The following is a 6,000-nucleotide window of genomic DNA, read 5'->3' on the forward strand; positions in this document are numbered from 1 at the left end:
GTAAAGAATCGACATTTCTGCAAGGGAGCATAACATTAGAATTCTGCTGATTTTCAAAGATGTGAAAATTGATGGAACTGTATTGGAAATTTTACCTTCTTTGAGATTGAAAGCATCTATGCCCTTAGGGGTGTTAGCAGAGAGTAAACAAGAGTTAAAAATAGTTTTATCGATGACAATTTGTTCTTATTCTTCTTACTGCAACAAGGGCGATGTTTCTATTTCAACGCGGATAATATATTCATCAGCATGTTGTATTACTGAGCATGTGTAATCATTAGGAAGCTAGCACAAGTAGCAAAATGGAACGCTCTTTGTTGAAATGATTGCATGGAAATATCCCTCGAGTCAATAATATTGAAAATTAATTAAAAATTATTTGTCTTGAATTACGTTTCATATCTCCTGCAGTTTTGAAACTTTTATAATTTATTCGTTATATTAACCAAAACCAATTGTTGCATTATCATCTTATTGATTCTTGACATAAGATGTACAAATATTAACTGGCGGTTCATTGCTTTTGATGTATTACTGGATGAATGGTACACATTGCTTTAGAGAAAAATATATGTCATCAATATTACCAAATAGCAGTTATGTTGATAGTTGACACATTTCCATTGCACTAAAAAAGTATAAAATGCTTCTTTCTTTGTCTATTTAAAGCACTACTACTTTTTAATAAAGCATCAATTTAAAGCAATCTTGTGAATTGTAAGATAGTAAATAAAAAATGGACATTATTCTACGGAAAAATTGCTCTGTATCAACTTCAATGGCATCTTTTCCAAATATTAAAGATATGATAAGAGAGATAAAGATAGTGTCTATACTATAGAGTTTGAGCTTGAGAAAGACACATTTTACAGTAATAGTTTCGTTTCTTTCCTTTCTTTCTTTATTTTTGAAAAGACTTCTACATTCATTCACTGTAGTCGGCATTCATGTAGTCGGCATCATTAAAAAAAAACATCATCTACGTTACCGAAAAGTTATTCGAAACGTTGTTTCGCATTTCTTGTATATCTTATTTCTTCATTCATGCTTATCGCTTTTATATCGACCGTATGCAGTTGAAGTTTTTTCTCACAAAAAGGTGTATAAAAGAGACAGAACCCTATATTAAGAAATCTGTTATACAAACCTCTTCCTTGGTATAAGGTCACCAATTTTTTAAAGATTTTTTTTGTTATCGTTACAATATCATATAAAAGCCAAGCCATACCTGCTCTTGCTTAAACGGCTAATTTTGATGAAACCGTATTGAATAATTTACGAATACCTTGGTTATTCTTTTCAAATATATCTGTAACTTAGAAGAATAATTAGAAAGATTTGGTATAAAATAAATGTCTTGTCGCATCAAATATTTGAAGCATTTATCTTAGATAAATCAAGTAAAAGTTCCAATAACTCAAATAGCCAAATAAGACTGTTTGAATAAGTTGTAATACAAAGATTACATGTTGAAAATATTGAGGCATTGTTGAAATGTTTTTCCTTATTTGTTTTATCTACTTTTTAGAAAACTGTTTCCCTTGCTTCTTCAGTATGATTTTCTCATGCAATCGATAACTATGTATTAATATTAAAATTGTTTGATTAATACTGTAGTCATTTGCTTTTTAAATGTCCAGTTCTTTTGTCGTTATTAATAAAATAAGTCTCCGGGAAGCACAATATCCCTAGATAGCCCTTCCAAAAGCGTTTCTAAACGTACATGGCAGATTAATGTTTCAAGTTTTGTAATTTCCTATAACTCAGAAATTCTAGTATTCTGTCTTATAAATCCGCTCTTTCCGAGGCACATCATCAGCAGCTGATAAACTCAAAATCTTATGAAATCATTCGAAATGCTTTCATCTCCATAAGTACATAATCTGCGTAGCTGTATTAATTGTAATGTCTGGAAATTATTATTCCCTGTGAAATTATTATTTCTTATATAATAGCAATGTATATAATTAAGAAGATAATACAATAAAGTAAAAACAATTGCATTATTTTAATTTAATCAGAGAAAATAAATTTAAAAAATTATTGCATTTTTAAATGAAAGAACATGATCTTGAGATGCAATCTACATGTTTTTTTCACACTTCCGATATTCACAAATTCCTGATTTATGACTATGTTCCAAATCTTTCGTTTGAAAAACTTTATCTGTTACTTAGAGCATTAAAATATTTTAATTTTAAACTTTTTTGCATGTTTTCACTTCTGAAATGAAAAACACAAAATTTTTGAAAATACAAATTGCGGAGTCTCATTGGCCTTTAATAGCATCGCTCATAAAAAAAAACATAAAAAGTATGGTAGTGTTGCATTGTCTAATTTACAGATGGTATTGCAGCCTACACGCATTATCACGTTAGAAAGTGTCTGCCATATAATCGAAATAATTAAGGGAACTGAAATTTTTATCTGATTAATCGTGTTTCATATAAGTATAAGTATTTTATAGTTACAGAATCAATCTTGTTTAATAAACATAATTACATCTAAATTGTTATCCTTATTTTTCATGAGCACATTTAGATACTTTAGCCTTCTATAAGATTAATAGAACTCTATCTTCATTATACGTAACCCCTGGATTCGTTTGCCTGTATGCCATGCGTGCATCTATTTATCTTATTTTACCTCTTTTAAATAACAATTAAGCTGATTACAATTGTTATAATGCTATGCATGAATCGCATAGAATAAATAAAATCTCAAGCGTTCTATGTGAATTCACAATTGAATCAAAACGACAAAACATTCCCAAAATTGAAGACTTCATCTAATTTCCTTGTAAAGAAAATAAATCAATGAGGGGTTAAACTCTAATTTTAAATATCACAGGTATTTAATTTCAGAGGTTTATGAGCAAAAAGAAAATAAAAACAGTCAACTTTCTAAAGCCATTCTGCTTGAAAGTCTATCATAAAAATAAATTTAATATATTAATTTATGGAAGATCCATTAACAGATCTAATAGTATTAGATTGGACATATTAGATATTTGACTGAAATAACAGCTATCCAATTCTTCTATCAGATGCTAATGTTGGTATTAAGTAATTATAACATTAATTAACATGGAACAAGGAAATATATCTGTAATAATTTCGGTGAGGAAAAACCATATAAATTTATTACCAATCGAATGCAATTTTTCAAACTATTTCAAAAGATGTTGAGAATTGCACTGCTTTTATTCAGTAACAATACGCAGTGATACTCTTGAAAATGTTCTAAACATTTTAAGCTACAAACTATCTAATGTCGAGGAACATACAATGGCCTAGAGCAATCTTGATAAAGTTAGGAAAGTAAAGAAGCACTATCCGTTATTTCAAGCTGCATGGAGTCGTAAATTGAAACGTACAATCACTCGAAAAAGTAATGGGACACTTGGCGTGAATAACTGCAAAGCTATTTATAAAACTATTTACCACATTAAAAAAAATCAAAAAATATTTTAACCTTTCTTGTACAATCTGTAAGGAAAATTTTATTGGTATTTCAGAATTATAATTTGATCTAGAATTTCAAATATAATTCAAAGGCAAATTGGAGTCAAAAAAGTATTGGGACACTTTTGAAATGAGAAATTCGACCAATATATAGCACATCAATAGAATTGAATTTACTACCACATTTTTTAGACTATAATTTTAAACATAAAATTTTCGATAGATAAGATTAGTTATAGAAAAAATGGCGAGAAACAAAGAAATATCGGTTGATGTGCTAAATCGTGTAATAAGTCATTAGAAAAAGGGAAAACATGTATAGGACATATCTTGAAATTGAGGAAGTATACGATTTTTAAAGTTATTCACAAATTCTAGAAAACAAATGGTGTTCAAAACAAGCAAAAATCAGAGCGTCCAAGGACATTTAATGTACGTGAAAAGAAATGGATTGTGAAATAAGTTCACTTTAATCCAAAAATTAGAGCTGTAAAATTGACTCCGCAATGAAAAAGTAAGTTTGGAAAATTTGTAAATCCTGAAACTGCCAGAAGTGTTTTAAGAAAACATAAATATCACAGCAGAGTATTTGCTAAATGTTTGTAAAAGAACCAAAATAATTTGGAGAAAACGTTTATTATTATTATTATTATTTAAAGAATTCAAATATAACATTTTTGGATCGAATGGCAAGCAAAACGTTTGGCGAAAACCAAATATAGGTATGTCTGTCAAATATTTACGAAATATTGTTAAATATGGAGGTGACAATTAAATAATCTGGGGTTGTATGGCGAGTTCTGGTGCCTAGAACTTAGATTTTATTGGTTGGACAATGAATAAGCATGTCTATCTTAACATTCTCAAGAGAAATTTAAAATAAGTGCTAGCAATACGGGAATCTCAAGACATTTTAAATTGTACTAAGATAATCACCCGAATCATGGAGCACTCATCACTTTGCATTTGCAAGTAATTGGTCATCTAACACTGCCCTAGTGTTATTAAGATTCCTGAAGAAATTTCAGACTTTAATCCCAAACTTTAATTCTACATATGCTCAGCATGTGTAGAATTATTTGCAGAAAAACTATATGAACATCAAATTTCTAACAAGCAGGAGTTAAGAAAACATTTAGTGGAAGCGAGGGCCAAAATCTATGGATCATTTTGCAAAATATTGGTTCAACCCATGCCAAATAGGCTACAGGAGGTCATAAAAAGCAAAGGCGTCCAATAAAGATATTAACTTTTAAGTTTGCATTGTTTTTCTTTATTTATTGGGAAGTGTCCAATACTTTTTTGAGCACTTTTTTTATTTGATTTCTTTTATTTTCAATTATAACCATAATTGCATTAATATGAGACTTTTGTTTGAATTATTATGATTTGTATGTATCAAAATAATATTTGTTTCTTTGTTTTGGTTTCATTTGTATATTTAAGTGAAATATCATTGTAAAAATCTGTGAATTCGGGGGGGCGGGGTGCCCCAATACTTTTTTGACAGACTGTACATATAACATCAGTGAAATTTTTATACTTAAAAAATCAGCAGCATATCTGAATTTTGCTGACAACAAAGTAAATCAATCAACATACCTGAATGGTTCGGATCTACATATTTAGGATCTGTTTCTAAATTCAAGCTATAAAAATTTAAAAAAAAAAAACCAACCCGGGTGAGCTGATTTCAAGAAATCGGTATAGAAAACATAGAAATAGAGAATATTATATGCCTCCTTCAAAAAAAATCTTTTTTGCATATTTTTTGAAACCAGAATTAATTTTTGAAATTAGAATTCCCTGTAAACTGTAACTAACAACTGAAACAAATTACAAATAGTAAAATTTTATTTCAATAATTTTTTACATTGCATAGGGGCTTGTTAACTAATCAAACACTCATAAATTAATATTTAACTGTTAACAAAACTGATATTTTATTCTGAAGGATGTAAATGCCACGTTTTCTCATGAATATTTTTTCCATATTTTCTAATATTTATAATTCTTTTTTACCTGATATCAAGATAAAGACGAAAGCCTGGGAGCTTATACATCAAATCACTGGTATGGAATGCTATCATTCTCCAGAACAATTTGAAAAAGTCAGAGTAATCGCATGTGACTATACAGATGAAAAAAAAGTAAGATATTTTGCCTTTATTTATGTATCTAATACTAAAGGTCACCTAAAATTACAATGCTCATTTACATTACATTCCCTGAGGTTTTTAGTACTTATATTAAATAGTAATTTAATTCCTTGTAAATATTTAATTTATACGATGTGCTTTAGTTTTCCTGTTTCCGTGACTAAGAAAACTTTCCTTTGAGAGGACATAGAATTGTTCCCAAAACAATTGATAAAGAAATTATATTTTAGACAATGCTATGCGCTTTTTTACTTTCAAAGCACAATATATTTCGTTTTAGTAATGAATGACGTATGACGAACAAGGAAACCTATTGATTAAAAGTTAATTTAAAAAGCAGTGGAAAAATTGAATCTCTGCTAGAATAATATGTTGAA

Source organism: Argiope bruennichi, chromosome 1, assembly GCF_947563725.1.
Source record: "Argiope bruennichi chromosome 1, qqArgBrue1.1, whole genome shotgun sequence".
NCBI lineage: Eukaryota > Metazoa > Arthropoda > Arachnida > Araneae > Araneidae > Argiope > Argiope bruennichi.